The sequence below is a fragment of the Miscanthus floridulus genome, unplaced genomic scaffold, assembly GCF_019320115.1.
Source record: "Miscanthus floridulus cultivar M001 unplaced genomic scaffold, ASM1932011v1 fs_552_1_2, whole genome shotgun sequence".
Lineage (NCBI taxonomy): Eukaryota > Viridiplantae > Streptophyta > Magnoliopsida > Poales > Poaceae > Miscanthus > Miscanthus floridulus.
In genome coordinates this window covers 16366-36896 of record NW_027096931.1, presented here as the reverse complement: position 1 = coordinate 36896, position 20531 = coordinate 16366, and the positions used below count along the sequence as shown (strand labels likewise).

The following is a 20531-nucleotide window of genomic DNA, read 5'->3' as shown; positions in this document are numbered from 1 at the left end:
AGCGCGTGTCGGGGACTAAGAGCACCACCGCGGTGCCGCTCAATGGCGCCGCGTGCGGCTGCAGCCGCGCGCGTGCACCGACGAAGGGCGCCATGGCGACGCCACCACTCTTCTCTCTGGCCATTGTGTTTCGGGGTGAGAAGGGGAGAGAAAGCCGGTGCCGTGGCATAGAGAGAGAAACGACAGGGAGAAAGTGAAATTAGGGTTCTGGGGAGCGTCGCACGGGAGGGGGGTTTGTTCATTCATGGTCGCCGCCTAGCCATCGGATCACGATGGATGGTCGGCGTTCACTGGACCAAATACAGCCCACACAGGCGAGGGAAATCCTGGCCTAGGAGGGGAGCGTGACGCGAGCGACCGTCGTGGGCCATTTTTGCCATGCTGGGCCGCGAAAGAGCGCGGTAGCACGCTGGGCCACGCACGTGAGAGCGCTGGCGGATGGGTCGTTGGGCCAAATTTCGCTGAGAGCGCAGCACAGTAGCAAAACTTTTGTTTTATATTTTCATAAGCAGTTTAGATGAATTTTGACAAGTTTTGATGTTAAATCTCTGTCAAATTTTAAAACAACGGAATAATTTTTTTAGAGAGTAGTTGAGTACAGTAAAATACTTCTAAAAAATAGATAAACAAATTTTCATGTTTCCGCTGCAAAGTTTAATGTTTATTATCTTCTAATTAAATTTGAACCAACGGGAGAATTTAATTTGAAGAGCAGTTGACTTTGGTTCAGTAAATTATGATTATGTTTATCCTCTAATTTAAATTGAAGGAGTAGTTCAATTTTTTAAGTCAGATTATTGTATTGTCATTTTCTGACCAACGTTCATGATGACAATATTATAATGAGTTTAAGTTTGAGGTTTAAATCTCTGATAAATTTTACACCAATATGGTTAATTTGTCAAAGAGTAGATAAGGACCAAGAAATGCTTCCTGAACTAATAGAATGTATTTTATTATCAAGTTTTCGCTGCAATGATGTTGATTATCTTCTAATTAAATTCGAACTAACGAGAGAATTTAATTTTGAAGAGTAGTTATATGTCTTTCAAGTTAATTTATGAGTTTTGTGCATTAATTCTATTTTCTGCCCAACGGTGATGTAGAATTGTTACAGAAGCATCTTGTAAGCTTTATTTTTTAACCGATGAGATCACTTGGCTGCATGCCAACAGGCTATAATGCTGGGCTATGTGAATGAAAAGGCTTGAGTCAAGCCAGTTCAGGACTGCTTTTTTGGTTGTTAGTTTACTAATTTTCTGATTAAATTAGAACCAATGGAAAGATTTAATTAGAAAATAAAGTATAAGTGAATGCTTTATGATTTGAGTTGCAATAAGTAACATGCATGTCAAATTTGACCAACGTTGGATTAAGCATGCATGTTTGTATATAGATTTATCCCGCATGGGGAGAAGTTTGGCATAGTACTTATGCTAGTCCATCCTGCATGGCGAGAGAAGTTTTTGTGATGACTCATATGTTATTGTATCCCGTATAGCGAGAGAAGTTTAGGTAGCTCTTATGCTATCCTAGTATTGACCATGGCACAATAGAAATGCACCATCATGGTCAATACTAACCAAAAGATAAGAAAAAGATGCAAGCGTGACTTGCAAAAGTACTACTAATAAAAGACCTCGATGAGTTCTTAAAGTGGAATGAAGAAAGTGTACTCCTATACAGATTAAGAAATAACTTTGTTTGTATGACGTAGTCATGTGAATGAAGTAAGTTATAAGTGTCTCCTCATTCATAGTTTTTATAAATAGTTCTTGAAATTATGGCAGTAAAGTTCATACCATATTTCGAGGGAGAGGAATAGTAAGATCAATTAAGAAAGATACTCTTCATTAAGAGTGAGATAAAGATTAATTAAGATGAATGTGACCGTTAGATGAGTACAACGGTCACAATAACGATACCTCTAAGCAGATAAATAGCTAAATTCCTAGATTTTTTTTAAGTTCCGAGAGGAAGATAGCGTAGTCACCATCAAGGATATTAAGGCGGTGCTTAAAGCATCATATAAGGTTTTAACAGATTAAACCCAAATAAGAAATTTGAAGATACACTATCTTTATAAAAGATGGGATGATCTGGGGGAGCATGGTATGTAGAGATCTATAACTTGAAGAGAAGTGAGACTGCGTGCCCACTTCAGTGATTTAAAACAACGAATTTTCTCAATACCTGTTGATGTTGTATGACTTATACAACACCTATTGTTGGCTCTTCGAAGAAGATGAATAATGTAAACAAGGATCTTATGATACAGAAGCCTGTAGAATCAATTGCCTCTTAGCAATGAAGTGCAACAACAGCCCTATATGAAAGTGCCAGTAGCTGAGGCCCCAAAAGGTCTCAAAAAATTAGTAAACCAGTTTTCTGATGACTATCAAGTCTGTGTTAGTGAAGAAATTCAAATGCAGGGTGATCCGACCTCATTTGAAGAAGCCATGAGAAGCGTTTACTCGTTTGAATGGCAAGAAGCTATGGAAGTTGAAATTAATTCGATGAATACCAACGATGTTTGGGACTTAGAAGAAATTCCTAATGGAGCCAAAACAGTAGGCTGTGAAAGGGTCTACAAGACAAAATATGACTCCAAAGAGAATGTGGAAAGATATAAAGCATGACTTGTACCAAAAGGCTTTAAGCAAAGAGAATGAATAGATTACGATGAGAGTTTTCTCTCTAGTCTCATGCAATGATTATTTTAGAATCATAATGGTGTTATTGCCACATTACAATTTAGAGTTACATCAGATCGATGTAAAGACAGCATTCCTCAACAAGGATTTGTATGAAAACGTTTACATGGCATAACCCAAAGGTTTAGTCATGGAAGAAAAAGAATGTATGGGATGCCGCTTGTAGAAATTCATTTATGCGTTAAAACAAGTCTATAAATAGTAGTATTTGAAGTTAAAGAAATGATAAGAAAGTTTGGGTTTTAAAGAAAATGAGAAGGACAATAGCGTTTATGCGAAGTTCAAGAATGGAAAATTCACTTTCCACATCCTATGTATAGATGACATCCTACTCACTAGTGGTGATGTTAATCTGCCATTGGAGAAGAAGAAGTTCTTGTCCTCAAGTTTTAATATGAATGATCTTGGTGAAGTGTCATTAGTTCTTGAAATTGAAATTCACCGATATAGATGAAAAGGGGTATTAGGACTATCGCAAAGGCATACTTAGAAAAGATTCTAAAGAAATAAAGTATGTGTCGGTGCAGAAAATGACCAACTAGTGAATATTTGTAGTTTTGCTGTACGTTGTGATCAGAGGTGGCCTAGCACTCAATGACACAGGATTTATACCGGTTCAGGCAACGTGCCCTATGTCCAGTCGGGGTCGGTCGGTGACTTTATTCCTGAGCCCAGGTGCTCGAAGTTTGCGGTGGTGTTACAAACGGGAAGGAGAAAGAGGGGGTGTACAAGAGGTTCAGTCGGCTCCTAGTCGGAAGAGCCGAGAGTGACAGGAACTTTGCTATGAGCTAAGTGTTCAAGCGGATGCTTGAGGTCCAAACCTGGTGGTTCTGTGGTTGTGAGCTATCGATCTAATGAACTCTGGCCTACTAGAATCGGTCTTTTTTCGTTGGAGGAAGCGCACCCTCTTTTATAGATGAAGGGGACTGGCTTTACAAGTGAGAGGGTGAGGGTACATATGCTGCCGAGCCTAGTTGCCCACGCCTTCTGAGCCTTGTTGCCCACATTGATGGGTACAAGATAGTGGTAGGCGCCTACAACACTATTGCTATCACTGTAGAATATCAGATGCACACGGGAGGTCGTGCTGCCTTTTTCAGGGATGGTGGACGTCAGTACCTGCAAATATTGTTTGATGCCTAGAGTCATGTGAGGAGTTTCGCTATGTTCACCCGGTACGATAAATTCTAGCGCCTATACCACTATCGATGCCCAGAGGCACGTGGGGGCCTTACCGTATGGGAGTTTTAGTGGCCCCTACAATACTGTTTGTGTCAGGGTGGCTGCAGAGTACTGTTTCGTGCAGGGTATGGTCCCTGGTACAATAGTTTTGACTTAGGAGCCTTGCCTTGCCTTTCTTCGCACGTCTTCTAGTTCCTACCGAGCGGGCGTCCCTGGTCGGATGGCTCCAGTTGGCTCTAAGTGCGTCGGTTGGAGAAGAGCGGTGAGCAGGGTTCTGCGATCCCTGGTCAGAGACGTGGGGTCAGAGCCGGAAGTAGTGTTTTTGGGCCAGGCCTTCCGATCGGATAGGCCGTTTGGTTGGAGAGGTGGGCCGAAACAGCCAATGAGCGGGCGTTGTTCCTCTTTGGCTAGGCCTTTCGGTCGGTGACTAGGCCGCCCTTCCGGCCTGTTGTTTTTATACTCTTAGGCCGAGCCTTGGCATAGAAGTCGGTCCTCGAGGGACCCCGGGTTTATGAACCTGATAGGAGCCCCCGAGCCCTCAGGTGATTCGGGTAGAATCGTCTGAGGGATTTTTGTCTTGCTGGCGGGTGCGCACAAGCGCACCCGTGGGTGTAGCCCCCGAGCCCCCATGTGGTTCAGGCAGAACCGTTTGGGGGGGGTTCATTTTGAGATGGAGTTTTGTCGACCAAGGTGTCGTTGTGCAGCCAAGGTGGTTTTTAGCTATTTTGAGAGATTGGGCAAGAGAGAGCTTGTGGATCCTGGCATCGATGCACGCCGTGGATCAAGCGAGGGAGTCAGTCAAGGGTTTTGGACGAGACGGAGCTTCACTGATCCTGGCGTCGATGCGCGTCGTGGGATCGGGTGAAGCAGGTTAGTTTTGGACGAGACAGAGCTCACTGATGCTAGCGTCGCTGCACGCCGTGGGATCGAGCGAGTCAGAGTCGTATTTTGGATGAGACAGAGCTCACTGATCCTAGCATCGATACACGCCACGGGATCAAGCGAGGGAGTTAGTCTTGGACAAGACAGAGCTCACTGATGCTGGCGTCACTGCACGCCATGGGATCGAGCGAGTCGGAGTCATATTTTGGACAAGACAGAGCTCACTGATCCTGGCATCGATGCGCGCTGTGGGATCGAGCGAGGGTGTCAGTCTTGGACGAGACAAGAGCTCACTGATGCTGGCATCGATGCACACCGTGGGATCAAGTCAGTCGGAGTCTTGTGCTAGACGAGACTATGCTTGCTGATCTTGGCGTCGGTGCACGCTGTGGGATCGAACGAGGGAGTCAGTCTTGGATGAGACAGAGCTCACTGATGTTGGCATTGTTGCACGTCAGTGGGATCGAGCGACTCAGAGTCGTATTTTGGACAAGACAGAGCTCACTGATCCTGGCGTCGATGCTCGCCGTGGGATCGAGTGAGTTGGAGTCGTGGGGCAAGATCGGGGTCGCAAACCCAGGTTTTTTGAAGCGTAGTTGGAAGCGTAGACGGATGACGTGAGTTCAGAGTCGACGCGAGTTTGGAGTCATGGTCCCTAGTTTTTTGGAGCACAGTTGGAAGTGTAGTTAGTTGGTTAGTTTACAGATCGGACGAGGCGGTGCCTGTGGGTCCTAGCGTCGGTACGCGCCGTGGGACTGGGCAAGTCAGAGTCGTGGATCCTAGCGAGTTTGGGTCATAGTCCCTAGTGTTTGTCTTGAGCCCCCGAGCCCTGTTGGGCCTTCATAGGGGTCGATGTGAGTTGTGTGCATTACCCCATCCTCGGTTCCTCACAACCGGAGGGGCTGAGTCTTTTCGCCTGTCCCGATCGCTCGGGCTCGAATGACGCCGCTCGGTGAGTTCGCTAACGGGTATGATCGAGTGGAATCTAGGTCCGTCATTCATGACGGGGTCGGCATAGCCCTCTTGTGACATTCCACTACTCCTTTACCTGCAACCCGATAGATGCCTGGGTCATTCCGGAGACCGACCCGGGTGGCATAATGGCCTCCCCTCGATGGAGATTCTATGGGCTTGGCGAGAGGTTCAGGATCGAATGAGAAGGTTGAGATGACCCGGTCTGCCTGACCGGGCAAGGGCCGCACGGGGCTCATCTACATTTTTCTCCCCTGGCTCTGTTGGTTGCTCATGTCGAATGAGGCAACCACCACTTTGTGATGCAACACTGAAACATTGTGATGCATTTTGCTGCACGTGCGATGCTTAGTTTCCGAGCCCCCGGGCGGTTCAGGGCCCAAATCATCCAAGAGGTTTGGGCGTATGGAATGAATGCGCGTATGGATGTATGAAATGATTGTAAGGAAATAGAGGGGGTTGGTAGTGCTCACCTTGATGGCTTTGAGTGATGGGGTTCGGAGAGCTTCAGTCGGAAATGTCTGACCGGGACCTGCGCTCATCAATCATGGGTGAGTCCTTGTGTGAATAGTTTTTGTATTAATGAACACATGCTCACCTTGATGGCCTGAGTGACGGGGTTTGGAGAGCTTTCAGTCAAAAATGTTCGACTAGGACCTGCGCTCGTCAATCATGGGTGAGCCTTTGTGCGAATAGTTTTTGTATTAATGAATGCATGCTCACCTTGATGACCTAAGTGACAGGGTTCAGAGAGCTTCTGTCAGAAATGTCTGATCGGGACCCATGCTCATCGTTTGTGATGGAGTCGGCATGGCCTACATGGGGCGCCCCTTCGCTTCCTTACCTATCATTTGGTGTCTATCCTAAGTGATTCAACCGACTCAGGGGGTTGGATTGTTTCTTTCGACGGAAGATTTTGCTTTGGGTTCTTCTAGGTCTGGCCTAGGGAAGCAGGAAGCTACCCGCATGTGGTGGCGCTTTGGTTCCTGTGCTCGTCGTGCGGTAGTGGTTGGTTGTGCGGTAGTGGTGGGCCATGGCCGGGCCACATCCCTTCTGATCAGGAGCCATTCTATCGCGCAGGGCACATCTCATCGGTCAGGGCGTGTCTTATCTTCATTAAATGGGAAAGAGAGAGAGAATTCCTCGCTTCGCCGTTCTGTCTTCCCCGATCGGCGCACCCTTCCCTGACTGTTGTTCCCTTTTCCTTAAGTAGGAGAAGGGAGAGTGTTTTTTCACTCTGTTCTTTTGCTTGTTCCTCGTCTACCGCCGCCTTCCCTCTTCCTTCTTGCCGTGAGCATTTCTGAGAGCCACAGAGGTTTCTAGGAAAGAAAGGGGAGAGAGCGAGGGGGAAGAGAAGAACTCACCAATCCTTTTGCGATCTTGGAGTGAAATGTCGGACTGGAGGTCGTCCACCATGAGAAAGTCGGTGCTGGAGGCCTTCATCAAGAAGGGGTTTCTGTCGCCGTAGGAGGTGGCGCACTAGAGGGTTCCCAGGGGGAGGAGTTTCCACAGCCTCGGGCCGATGAGGTGGTGTCCTTCCTCACCTTCCATGAGCGTGGGATGGGATACCCCGCGCACTGGTTTTTGCGTGGACTCCTTAATGAGTGGGGTCTGGAGCTGCAGCACCTTAATCCGATGGGGTGCTACATATCGCCGACTTCGTCACCGTCTATGAGGCTTTCCTCAGGATGGAGCCACACGTGGATTTCTTCCGATGACTGTTCTCCGGGAGGACCCTAATGGTGGGGAATTCGGCCAAAACCGCTTTGGTGGGATGTTTTGCCTTATAGAGGAAGCCGAGCACGGGAGGTTCATACCCCGCGTACACCCCCTGTGACTCCAACCGGGGGTGGCACAGGGAGTGGTTTTACATCAGGAATCTGGCGGCGGCGCCGTTCCCGACATTCACCGGTGGGAGGCCGGAGAAGTAGGATAGCTGGTCGTGGGGTTGCGCCCGCACAAAGAAGCATAAGGTGGGAGTCATCGAGGAGGAGCTCCGAGGGCTCATGAAGCAGGGCCTTGATGGGGTGCGGGTGTTCCACACCCTCTACCGCCGCCGGGTTGCGCCATTGGCGGAGAGGATGCGACCGATGTGGAGATACAGCGGCCAGTCGGACCTAGATCGTGCATCGCCGGAAGGACCTGCCAGACGACGAGGTCTGGAGTCACCTAGGTTGGGTGCTGCAGCTGAGGCCTAAGGAGACAGTTGTGGGGAAACCCATACCGTTCAATGCCTCGGTCGTATCCAGACTGGTATGATCCCTTTTTCATTTGTGCCTCTTCCTCTGCTTTTCTTATTTCCTGATTTTAGGTTATCTGTTCCATAGGGGCTTGAAAAGTACAAGTCCTAGCCGCACCTTCCTAAGGGACCATAGGGCATGGCCCAGCAGGCTGCCCAGAAGGAGGCAGCAAATGCTAGGAAGAAGAAGAGAACCATGGAGGTTTGGCGAAAGTAGGAGGAGCGGGAGGTCGCCCGACACATGAAGGCCGGGGAACGTAGGAGCGACGTCGAGTTAGAACTCATGTCGGATGATCCTACGGATGTGGACAGAATGGTCTTCTCCGACGATGAGGAGAGTCGGGAGGTCATTGTGACCTCGATGGAGCGTCGTGACCCTACAGCGACGTCCGCTGGTGAGGAGCATGAGGCCATGTGGCGTGCGGTGGTTCTCGCGCCAAGGAAGCATACGGCGAGCACGGACGCCGTTGGCGGGCAGGCGGCGAAATGAACATGGTCACTGCACCCCTTGGCGGTGTCGCCGGTCCCGTCATCGCCCGTGGCAAACACGGTTGAGTAAGTTGGGCGGTCTGAGGAGCAGACTGGTGCCCGTACGTCGCGTGACTTGCAACCGGTAGATGCTCTGCCTGTTGCTCTGGTCAGGGAGTCCTGAGCCGAAGGTCGTAGCGACCCGGAGGCCAGGTAGGAGCCGGTCAGGATGACTCTGCCCCCGTCTGAGGCGAGGGGGCACGGGTCGTAGCCTAGGGGCGGTCTTCATCCCGCAGGTCCATCATCATCAGGGCCTACCTTTAGAGTCATGTCGCTCACCTCTCGATGTGTTTCCCTTTGTTGCTCTTCAATCTTTTGCTGGTTGAGTCTTTTTAGAGTGTGACTTACCTGCAGTTTTCTATCAGCGGCCGAGGGATGATGGGGCTAAGCACTACCTCGACTCCTCTGCAAGAGACCTAGAGGCCCACCCTACAACATGCTGTGGTGAGCGACGGGGGAAGCAGGATGGTGGCGGCTAGCCCTTCCCTTCCGTTGGCAGTTGCTGCCATAGTGACAACGGCGGCATTGACTTTGGCGGCGATTCTGGTGCCGACAGTGGAGGCTGCGTCGGAAGTAACCCTCACGGCCCCTCCACCACCGATCATGATGGAAGAGGAGAGGGAGACCAAGCTCCCAGCCTCGCCGGGCGGAGGGCCGCCCGGCTCATCCTAGCCGTCGAGGCCAAAGGTGCTGGAGGAAAGTGCATCTAGGACAGAGTTAGGACGCCTGGTGGTGGTCCACGCGGATGAAGTGGTGGACAATCTGTCTAATGACGAGGCAGATATCGTGGCGCGGCCACCGGTGTCACCGTGGGAGCTGGCGGTGGTCCAATCAGAGGCTGGGCCCTTCGGCAAGTTGTCGGAGGGTGACCTAGAGTGGGCCTACCCTGAGGACCAAACGGAGGCATGGTTTGTCCTTCAGTATTCCCAGGAGCGTTAGCTCTGGGAGATCCTTGGGGAGCAAGGGCATGCCACGGTGTCCGAGCTCACCAACCTATCCGAGAAGCTTGAAAACGCCTAGAGGTAGGTTAGGTTTGCTCAGCAGTTGGTGGAGGTCAACCTGCAGCTTGCCGTGGTGGTGAGTTTTCCATACTTTGTCCTTGACGTCTGAACCTTTTGTTGGTTGCCTTAGCGCGCCTGCTTTTCATAGAGTCTAAAGGAGATGTCATCCCGCAAGTCTCACTTCCTCTAGACGGAAACACGTTCGGATGGCCGAGCTCGAGTGTCAGGTGGAGTCCGCCCGCCACGAGTCCCAAGACTGGGTGGCCGAGGCGGCCACGGCATAGGTAGAGAGGCAGTGTGCAGCGGAGCGGGCGACTGCCGCCAAGCAAGGGCTTGAGGCGGCGAAGGCCTACTAGGCAGAGACTAAGGTGGGGTTGTGAGCATCCCTGGCGAACACCAAGGCGGGGCTTTAGGAGGCCTTGGCGGCCCTTGAGCTAAAGCGGAGCGCTTTGGCATCGGAGCGGGCCGCCCTGGAGTCGGCACGGGAGGCCCTGGAGGCAGAGCGGATGGACCGGTCGGAGGCGGACCAGGAGGTGCTCGCTCTCCGGGGCCAGGTGATGGAGATAGAGGACGTGAGTGCCCGATAGCGTGAGCAGGTGGCCCGGCAAGCGGAGGATCTCTCCATCCTTGAGAACTTCCATGTCGGTACGTGCTTTTTCTGTTCTTTGTTGTTGGTTTTTTCCTTCAGCGTGTTTCTAAGCTTGTCGCTCTTCTCTCAGAGCTGGGTGGAAAGGTGAAGACGCTAGGAGCAGGACCTGGAAATGATCAAGGTGACCGTCAGTCAGAATGCGAAGGAACTGGCCAAGTCCCATGAAGAGCGACATGCTCTTGAGGGGGATCTTGACTAGATCCGCAACGTTGCCCATCTTGTCGTCTCAGACGTCTTTGGGTCGGTGCCCAGCACTAGCGCTCCTGCGGTCTAGCTGGCGAAGGTCTTGAATGTGGTTCGGGACCTTATTAGGAGTGGGCTGTTCTATGGGGCGTCGGGGGTGCTGACATCGGTGGCGACTGCACTATCCAAACTTGGACTTCGCTGCCATCTATAGCGGGTATACTGAAGGCTTGAGCATGGAGGACATCTAGTCGATCGGGGAGGGCTTGCTACCGCACGCAAGGTCGGTGGTAGAGCAAGTCTCTGCCCAGTGGGTGATGGACATCCGTCGTGAAGACATGGCCAGAAGCATGTGCGGAGAAGACGCTGCCCAGTCTACAGACGGCGTGGAGCCTGGGTCGGAGGTGAACGTTGCCCCAGCCCCGATCAAGTCAAATGTCGTGCCGCTGAGGAGTGAGCAGCCTGCGCCTCCATCGGTTGCTCCGGCAGCAGATGCCGCCAGGCCGGTCCAATAGCTTGCAAAATATAAGTAGTTTAGTGAAGGTAGAAGTTTAAGTTTATGGGGGAGCCCCATGTAAATATTACTGTGTGCTTAATGACTATAGTCTGTTTTATTTTCTGTGATGGAATTGCTCCGTTGGGGGGAGCCTGTTCCCTTTCGTTCCTTAGTTTTCCTTAGCATAATTTTATTTTTTATTCTTTCTTTCTCATACCTGCCTATTTGTCCCGTAGGCCACGACCCTGGGAGCCCGGGGCGTGGCCCTGCGAGGCTCGGCTGCTCGTGACCGTAGGGAAAGGCGGGGTGCGATCGGTTGGAATGTTTTTAAAGCAAAGCTACGTAAAGTAAAACTCAGGAACAAACTATCCCGTTGGTTGGGTAGGAAGAAATTCCACCACATGTAAACAAAAAGGGGAGGTAGTCATTAAGCATAATGATAGTACCCTAGTGGAGCCCCCGAGCGCCCCAGGCCAAAAAGTGTTCGGGTCGGGGTGCTTTTACCGGAGCATATACTAAGTAATAATGGTAAGATTGAAGCTTAGGGAAAAAGCGACATAGTTGTTCCAGGCATTCAGAGAGAAGGGCGTTGTTGTCGTCCTTCGGTCGGTGCGTGTCCGGTCAGATCACTTCGTCCTTCAGTCGTCCGAATCCTAGCCCGCTACGCCCCCTTTCTTGGTTGCTGCTTCCTTGCCTTTTTCTTCCTTCGGCCTGCCAGCCTGCCGTAGAAGGTGCTTGAGGAGATGGCAGTCCTGGTAGAGGTGTTTTACGGGGTAGTCGTGGTTGGTGCATGGGCTCTCCATGAGCTCATGGAAGTGGCCGGAATGGCCCTGCTGGGGCTACGTGCCCGCATGATCAGCCGTGGCGATCAACGCAGAGTTGGCCGGTCGGCGATGATTATTTCTATTTTTCCCCCTCTGCAAGGAGGGGCCTTCGTTCTGATCCCAACGCTTGGCCTTGCCCTTGCCCTGGAATCTGTCGCAGTGCGGCGGGAGCAGCGTTTATTGGGGGTTTTGGCCAAAGGTCCGTGGTCCCGAGCTATCATGGCTGGGACTCCGGTCGCTGCTGCAGTGTGTCTCGGTTCAGTCCAAGCTGCACGAATATAGGCGGTTGGTGCAGAGCGGTCGCTGGGTCAAGACGAGGTGCCAGTGCGGCCTCCTGTACCGCACTTGGCGATTGTAGCAATGATCGGGTGGAGCGACCCATCTGTCATGTTCTCGTTCCCCTAGCGGAGAGTGAGGATGCGTATCAGTGTCGCGATATGGAGCACTCCGCTTGTTGAATGGCGGCGGTCTCCACTAGAGCCCGGAGGTTCCGGTGGATCGCCTGCTCATGAGGGTCGTTCGGCTCGGATAGGCCGCGCAGAAGCATTGTCGTGGTGGCAATGTCCTGGTTCGCCCGAGCGAAGTGCGGGGGATTGTTCCCCCTATCCATGGTGTTGTGCTGGACCTGACGGGTGTGCCCTCGGGCGCCGCTTGTCGGTCTATGTGCGCAGGGCGCAGTGTGGTGCGCCTGGCATGCCGACGTAGTTGGTGGCTGATGCAGCCACCGTTGTCGTAGTTCCTCCCCGTGCTCAAGTGTGAGCTCGGGGGTCTCCGCGTGAGGGTCTGGAGAGGTGTGAGTCCGTGAGGACTCCACTTCCGCCGGTGGGTGTCCCGGAGGGTCCACCATGGCGCACTTCCGGGATGGACGGTGGCTAGGTGCCATGTCGCCGATGCTAGAGCCGTCGCTCTCATCATCGTCATCCATGAGGTCGAGGAAACAGGTGGGAGCATAGCTCACCATTCCCATGAATTCGAATGCGAGAGGGGGCGGCGCAGGCATCCTTCGGAGCCCCTAGGTGTATGCGTCCACGGAAGACGCGAGGCCATAGGGGAACTGGCCATACGGCAGTTGCGTTGGGGACAACGGGCGGGGTTCCGCCGGGTAATCGGTGGAAGATAGAGAATAGTAAGTAAATAATAGCGGGTATATTACTCATAGCGGGGTTTGAGCAGAGAGTTTGCTCGAAAAAAAGCGCAGATGCCGCGTTGTTGAAGCCACGCGTCCCGGAGTTGATGGAGGGCGCTCCTCCGATGGGTGCCGGGGCATGAGCCTCCTCACGGAGATGTAGCACGCCGAGCCGGTCGGCGATGAAGTTTAGGCTTCCGAAGAGGAAGGCCTAGGATAGCTCGAAGATGGGTGGAACCCACATCCCAGTGGGTGAGAGTGCGGGAAACTCCAGCGAGCCGAAGCGAATCGTATCGCCCGAGCCCACCACGGCGAGGGTGGCGGAAAAGTGGGCCATCCAATGACCAAAAAGTGTTGAACGTACAACGTCCTCTCCATGGACGGTGCCAACTATCGGTGCAAAAAGTGACCAACTAGTGAATATTTGTAGTTTTGCTGTACGTTGTGATCAGAGGTGTCCTAGCACTCAATGACATAGGATTTATACTGGTTCAGGCAATGTGCCCTACATCCAGTTGGGGTCGGTCGGTGACTTTATTCCTGAGCCTAGGTGCTTAAAGTTTGCAGTGGGGTTACAAATGGGAAGGAGAAAGAGGGGGTATACAAGAGGTTCGGTCGGCTCCGGTCGGAAGGGCCGAGAGTGACAGGAACTTCGCTATGAGCTAAGTGTTCAAGCGGGTGCTTGAGGTCCGAACCAGGTGGTTCTGTGGTTGTGAGCTATCGATCTAATGAACTCTGGCCTACTAGAATCGGTCTTTTTCCGTTGGAGGAAGCGCACTCCCTTTTATAGATGAAGGGGGTGGCTTTACAAGTGAGAGGGTGAGGGTACGTATGCTGCCGAGCCTTGTTGCCCACGCCTTCCGAGCCTTGTTGCCCACACCGACGGGTACAAGATAGTGGTAGGCGTCTACAACACTATTGATGTAACTGTAGAATGTCAGATGCGCATGGGAGGTCATGCTGCCTTTTCAGGGATGGTGGACGTCGGTACCTGTAAATACTATTTGATGCCTAGAGTCATGTTAGGAGTTTTGCTATGTTCACCCGGTACGGTAAATCCTGGCGCCCATACCGCTATCGATGCCTAGAGGCACGTGGGGGGCCTTACCGTATGGGAGTTTTAGCGGCCCCTACAATACTGTTTGTGTCAGGGTGACTGCAGAGTACTGTTCCGTGCAGGATATGGTCCCTGGTACAATAGTTTTGACTTGTGAGCCTTGCCTTGCCTTTCTCCGCACGTCTTCTGGTTCCTACCGAGTGGGCGTCCCCGGTCGGATGGCTCCAGTCGGCTCTGAGTGCGCCGATTGGAGAAGAGTGGTGAGCAGGGTTCTACGATCCTCGGTTGGAGACACGGGGTCGGAGCTAGAAGTAGTGTTTTTGGGCTAGGCCTTCTGATCGGAGAGGCCGTTCGGTCGGAGAGGTGGGCCGAAACAGCCAACGAGAGGGCGATGTTCCTCTTCGGCCAGACCTTCCGGTCGGTGACTGGGCCGCCCTTCCGGCCTGTTGTTTTTAGACTCTTGGGCCAAGCCTTGGCGTGGAAGCCGGTCCCCGAGGGACCCCGGGTTTATGAACCCGACAATATGCATGCGAGTAAACCTACTCCTGCTCATATAGTCAAGGGTAATAGATTTGGAAACTTTCAGTGTTCCAGGAACCGATATGAGATCGATCAAATGAACATGGTTCCATATGCTTCAGCTATTGGAAGCTTAATGAATGTATAAGTAAGAACTTACCTTGACGTAGCTTACGTATCCGGGATATTTTGGCAGAAGTCCAGTCCAAATATAGATCACTGGAATGGAGTTAAGAATGTCTTACAATTTTTGCAAAGTATCATAGACCTCATACTGAGTAAGAAAGAACAAGTACTCTCAAATAGTTATGGGTACAAATGTTAAGTTTTGGCGAGATGTGTAGTGAAATCCACAGTAGTTGCTAACACTCATAGTTAGAGTATTATTGTGGAAAAGCTCCAATAAAACAGTTGTTGTGTTATCAATGATGCATACCATAGTATAGCTTGTCATGATGCCTCAGAAACAGGCAAAAGTGGTTAAGTGAATATGTACCCAGATTTAACAATGGTAGTCAACAGCAATAACCATTTAAAGTAGTTAACTCCTAAGACAACAGGTCAAGTATGCTGCCAAACACATTGAGATTAAGTTATATGTTGTAAAGGAGAAAATCTAGAATCATTTTGAAAGCATTGAGCATATAAGTACCAAGCAAGTACTTGCGGATCCGCTTACCAAAGGCTAACCACCCAGTGCGTTCAGAGAACACACAGCCGACATGGGTTTACGGGAAAGCCTATGACTTCTGGATACTAAGGGCCTAGTTGAGAATCTGTTTCAAAACAGAGAAATGCATTGTAGCTGTTTAATCTAATGGCAACTGACCATGACGATGAGACACGCTCTATGCACTGATTTGTGATGGAATGCGAAAAAGATAAAGTAAGTTAAGTTTAAGTCATAAGGTGAGATTAAGGGGGAGAATGTTAGGTTGATCTCTATCAAGTTGGCCCAACGGCCAATTTGGCCCTTGATCCGCGCCCTGACCGGGGGGCGCCCAGCCGTTCTCCTGGCTGATGGGCCCCCGTCGCGCAGCACTATAAAGAGGAAGGTGGGGGCCGGGGCACAAGACACGAGGTTCACTGCCGCCGCCAGTTCCCCATCGAGTCTAACCCTAGTCTGATCAAGAGGGAAGTGCTGTGAGCGACGGGAAGCTCCATCGGTGTCGCTACTGGACCGCGCCCTACTACGATGCTACTTCTACTCCGACATTAGTGGCCACGTTGCGGCGGCGCCATGGCTGCCACTGCATGCGGCGAGGTACATCACCAAGTCCTTATCTAAGTTATGTTTTACACACTAGATCTACGCCTAGAAGGTGCTATCAGTTCTATCATGGCATGCTTGGCGATCTGAAAGCAAACCCTGGGTAGGAATGGATGTACCCTGTGATGAAACTGATCGGCAACTCTTCAATGCAGCAACAAAGATTACACTTGGGGATGGTGCCAAGGCTCTTTTTTGGCATTCGGCATGGCTGGATGGTGCATCACCAAAAGACATAGCCCCAGCCATTTTTTCAGCAAGCAAAAGGAAGAACAAAACAGTACAACAGGCGCTGCAGGGCAATTCATGGGTGCAGGACATAAACATTCTAGCAATCAACACGGTTCAGCAGTTGACACAATTTGTCGCCCTTTGGGATCGTCTTCAGCATGTGCACCTCAATTTGAACACAGCTGATCATATCGAGTGGACGCTCAACACCAATGGTGATTATTCAACAAAATCAGCTTACATGGTGCAATTTCACGGCTCGATAAACACCGAACTAGATACTCTAATTTGGAAGTCCTGGGCACCAGCAAAATGCAAGTTTTTTGCTTGGTTGGCTGTCCAAGATCGCCTTTGGAGAGCAGATCGCTTGGCTAGAAGAGGATGGCCAAACCAACGTTTATGTCCTCTTTGTCATAGCACGGATGAATCAATAGTACACTTGCTTGCACATTGTCAATACAGCCAACGAGTTTGGTCTGCAGTAAGGACTTCGACCGAGGGACAGTTCCCGGACCCTTCAGGCTGGGCTTCCTTTGAATCTGTGTCCATTTGGTGGCGTGCAGTCGGAAAGGCTGAGGGTATGCCTATTAAAGCCATTCGGTCCTTGACAATCCTGGTGACTTGGGAGCTCTGGAAGAAACGCAATGCTAGGATTTTTCAACGACACCATTCCACTGCGGAAAGCCTAATTGCGAAAATCAAGGAGGAAGCGAGGACCTGGTGCCTTGCGGGAGCCAAGAGGCTCAAGGAGATTATCTCGAGAGTAGTCCTCTAGCGGAGCTTTTTGACTTTATGGTTTTTACTCCAATTTGGAACTTCTATTTCATGTTTGAACTTACTCTTCTTCTCTATTAATATATGCCGGGCAGAACTCCTGCCGGTCGTTTAAAAAAAAACATCTAGATAGTTCATATTGCATAGGTTTTGACTAAGTGAAAATTAGATGCCATAGTTTTAGAAATAATTTTCAAGTTAATTGACCCTCTTCTCCTCTTAGGCGTCACGGTCCCTTCGCACTTAAAGAACACGGCTGGAGGAATATAGGCTTACAATTCTCTAATTTCACCGTATAACTCAGACACTCACAACGCACGCATACTCACTCTATGCACATGTCCATATTTTTTATCATGGTTTTCGTTGGCAGAACAATTAGCACAATAAAAATATAGACTAATAAAATGGAAAGATTATCCATGTTCATGTTTTTTTATCACCTAATAACTTGTTTGTTCGTCTGTTCGTCTAACCATGATGATGTGGCCTACTACAGCACAGTGGTGTTCCCCGATGTGACGATGTGTATTGGCTAGTAAGCTAATTTGAGTTGTGAGATCTTTTGCTTTAACAATTCCTGGGAATCCTTGGATGCATGCACGGATGGGAATTTCCCGCAGATACCTCGGCCTTCCCTTCACCGTGCGTCCAGAAACGGGTCTTGCGAGCCTGACCGGCAGTTGGGACGATGGCCGGCAAACAACTGCCGGGTAATTTCAACATCAGTGGCCCTTTTCCCACTTCGTGTGGACTGTGGAGAAACTGCGCTCCAGCAGCACCACAGGATGGAGTTCAGTTCTTCGGCTGGCTGTGTACTGCCCATACAGCAATGGGTTTTTCGTTTCAGAACAATCTTCGGCGAAAGAACATCGTTGATCTGACGCCTGTCAAGTCGGACCATGTGGTTTGCAACAAGCACATCCCACTCCAGCTTGAGCTCAAGAATACCTCCAGCAGCATACGGTCCCTCTGACATGCTGATGTCTGGGAGCTGTCCTCCTCGCTACCGTTAAACCCTGGGAAAAAAAACAGAACTTCTAAACAAGTAGAGATTGGCTAGGATTAATTTCCCTTTGGTGGAAGATGTTATTTTCAGGGGCAAACATGAACACGAATGATTCAATAAATGTACTATGTTGCCGCACACTGATTCCAAGATCACTACGCATTGCTAGAATAAGAGACAGCGAGAGATGCAATGTGACAACACAAGTGCATGTAGATGCCCTTTCAATGAAACCAGGATGATTCTCAAGAAAACCATCCAGCTTTTGTTTTTGTCGCAACTAGTGGTTGAACCAACCTAATGTCAAATCCTGTTTCCTATGGCCTTTGGTTTTCAAGATCTGTGATTTTCAAGAAAACCATCCATCTTTGGTTTTTCGATGCTCAAAGGAATCTAAACTGGATAAAACACATCACTCAGGCATCAGTACATTCAGAATCACAACGTCAGAGGATAGCAGTGGCCTGTATTTTGATCTGTATTCATCTTGTCATATGCCAAAACAAGTGTATGGATCAATTTTCATTTTTGGGGAGAGTACTCTTGAGATATACAATTGACCACTATTGATAACCAACAAATCTTCAGAAAAATATTTCAGACAGCCTATGTTAAACTCTGGGGCGGTAAATCTCTACAGAAACAGGTTTTCTTTTGTCAGCTGTCTCCTGGGTACCAAACCGCATCAGGAGTGGAGTTTCTGGCAAAACAAAAACCTCTCCACTTGAGGTGGGGACGGAAAAATAGAAGGGATTCAATGCTATTTTCTGTGCTTTTGATGACAGCTCAAATCAGGGTCGACGCCAAACTGAACTTTTTAGCGATCAGCCCTGACATTCCCGGTAGTATACAGCAGTGCCTCTGACTGGTCTCTCTCACCGTTGTGCTTTCCCTTTCCCTTATCAAGGCGGGCTCTTCGCACCGCTTGTTGGATCTGTCGCTCATGCTCCCTAAGAATCTCATCCTTGTTCACTCCAGGAGGCATCAATGGTCCTGAATAGTGGATTCTGTTCTTCTTTGTGCCATTCACCTGAACAAGGAGAAAAATTCTCATCATATGGCACCAATAACCTGATTCCTATACTTTGGCAGCATGTGATGAACACACTCATGTGCAACCATTCTCAATTGTATTATATAGAATGACACGGAAGCATCTATATGTACAATGGTTACCTTCTAGGCTTCTACTACACCATCAAAATGTAATGCAGCACTCCTTGTGAAACCATTACCCTGTGTGATTCTACTGCTTTGTTTCTCTGGTCGAAGTAAGAATTTAGCTTTACAAAAAAAAAATTTTGAGGAAACAGGATGGGTAGCCCCCTACTGGTTAATATATATTAATTAATAGAAGAAAAAGATGTTTCCAAGCAACAGAATTCAAGAAACGAAAAAGGACAGAAAGAATATAAAGAAGATCACAATTTAGGTTTACAAATTACAACCACCATATATAGATTTTATCCTGTGTTTTGTGCATGCAGGATATCTTGGGCTATATACATTGCCTAATGCCAGTGCGTGAAGCTGCTCGTGCTGCTTGCGTGTCTCGTGCCTTTCTACGGTCCTAGAGAGGTCGTCCAAATCTCATCTTCAATGAAGATATGATTGGCTTGAAGCCAAGTGTGTGTCGCGTCAACTTCTGCCGTGAAATTGACACCATTATCAGGAACCACTCTGGCGTTGGCGTGAAAATATTCAAGCTTGATTGCAGTTACATCTGCGAAGTCGATGACATCAGTCGTTATCTCGACAGTTGGCTTCAGGTTGCTGTTAAACCAGGGATCGAAGAACTCACTCTCATGGTGCGTCGCACCAAGACAGAGTACAACTTCCCATGCTCACTTTTATCTGATGGGATTGGGAACTCAATTCGGTACCTTAAACTTCGTAGTTGTGGCCTCCATCCCGCACCTGAACTTGGCCCCCTGAGAAGCCCAACAAGTCTGTGTCTGCGTGTTGTGAGCATCAATGGGGATGAGCTAGACTGCCTTCTTTCCAACTCTCTTGCTTTGGAGCAGTTGGAGCTCATTTTTTGTTCAGATATAATAAGGTCAAAGATATCTTGTGCCCTGCAGCAGCTTACCAGCCTTCGTGTTTGTCTATGCTCCAAGCTGACAGCAGTAGAGACCAAGGCTCCAAACCTCTCCAGTTTCCTCTTTAGAGGAAACACAAATTTCTCACTTGGGGAAACATTGCAAATGAAGAAGATGGACGTGGACTGTCCAAATGCTGTCCATCATGCTCGTACCGAGCTGCCTTCCATTATGCCAAATCTTGAAACCCTTGTCATAGGATCACCAACTGAGGTATATTATCTAAATTTATGGTGTTGTAGCCTAGTGATAAGCACACAATACACTAGTCATCTTGTGTCTAATGAAGAGACATGACATATTCATTGTGCAGGTGCCCAATACGCCAATGCTGCCTACCAAATTCCTCTACCTCAAGCACCTGACCGTTCAACTGATATCGACATCAGGAACGGCGCCCTTTCTCCGACTATTTCTCCCTGGTTTCTTTTCTTGATGCGTCTCCTTCCTTGGAGACTTTGATATTAAATGTAAGACGCTCTTCATTCATTCCATCCTGTGCAAACATATCTGAAGCCTCTCTTGGTCCACTTAATTCAATCATATTATCCTTTTCACCTTCATGCGACTCCATGTTGTATAAAGCATGAAAAATCGATTTTTGCAGATGCCTCACATTTGAGGCACTTGCCTGAACAACGACAGGCTGCCTGAAGAGCGTTAAGATCAGTCAATTCAGCTCTGAGAAGAGCTTGATTGAACTAATGTGCTATATTCTCAAGAATGCAGTGTCACTTAAATGTCTTACACTGAACAGCCAAAGTGTGCCTAGCTGA

General features: G+C 49.5%; 1 pseudogene; it reads left to right on the top strand.

The window, feature by feature from the left end:
* Window positions 1–15751: 15751 nt before the first annotated feature.
* On the top strand, window positions 15752–20531 carry LOC136532241 (FBD-associated F-box protein At1g61320-like; annotated as a pseudogene).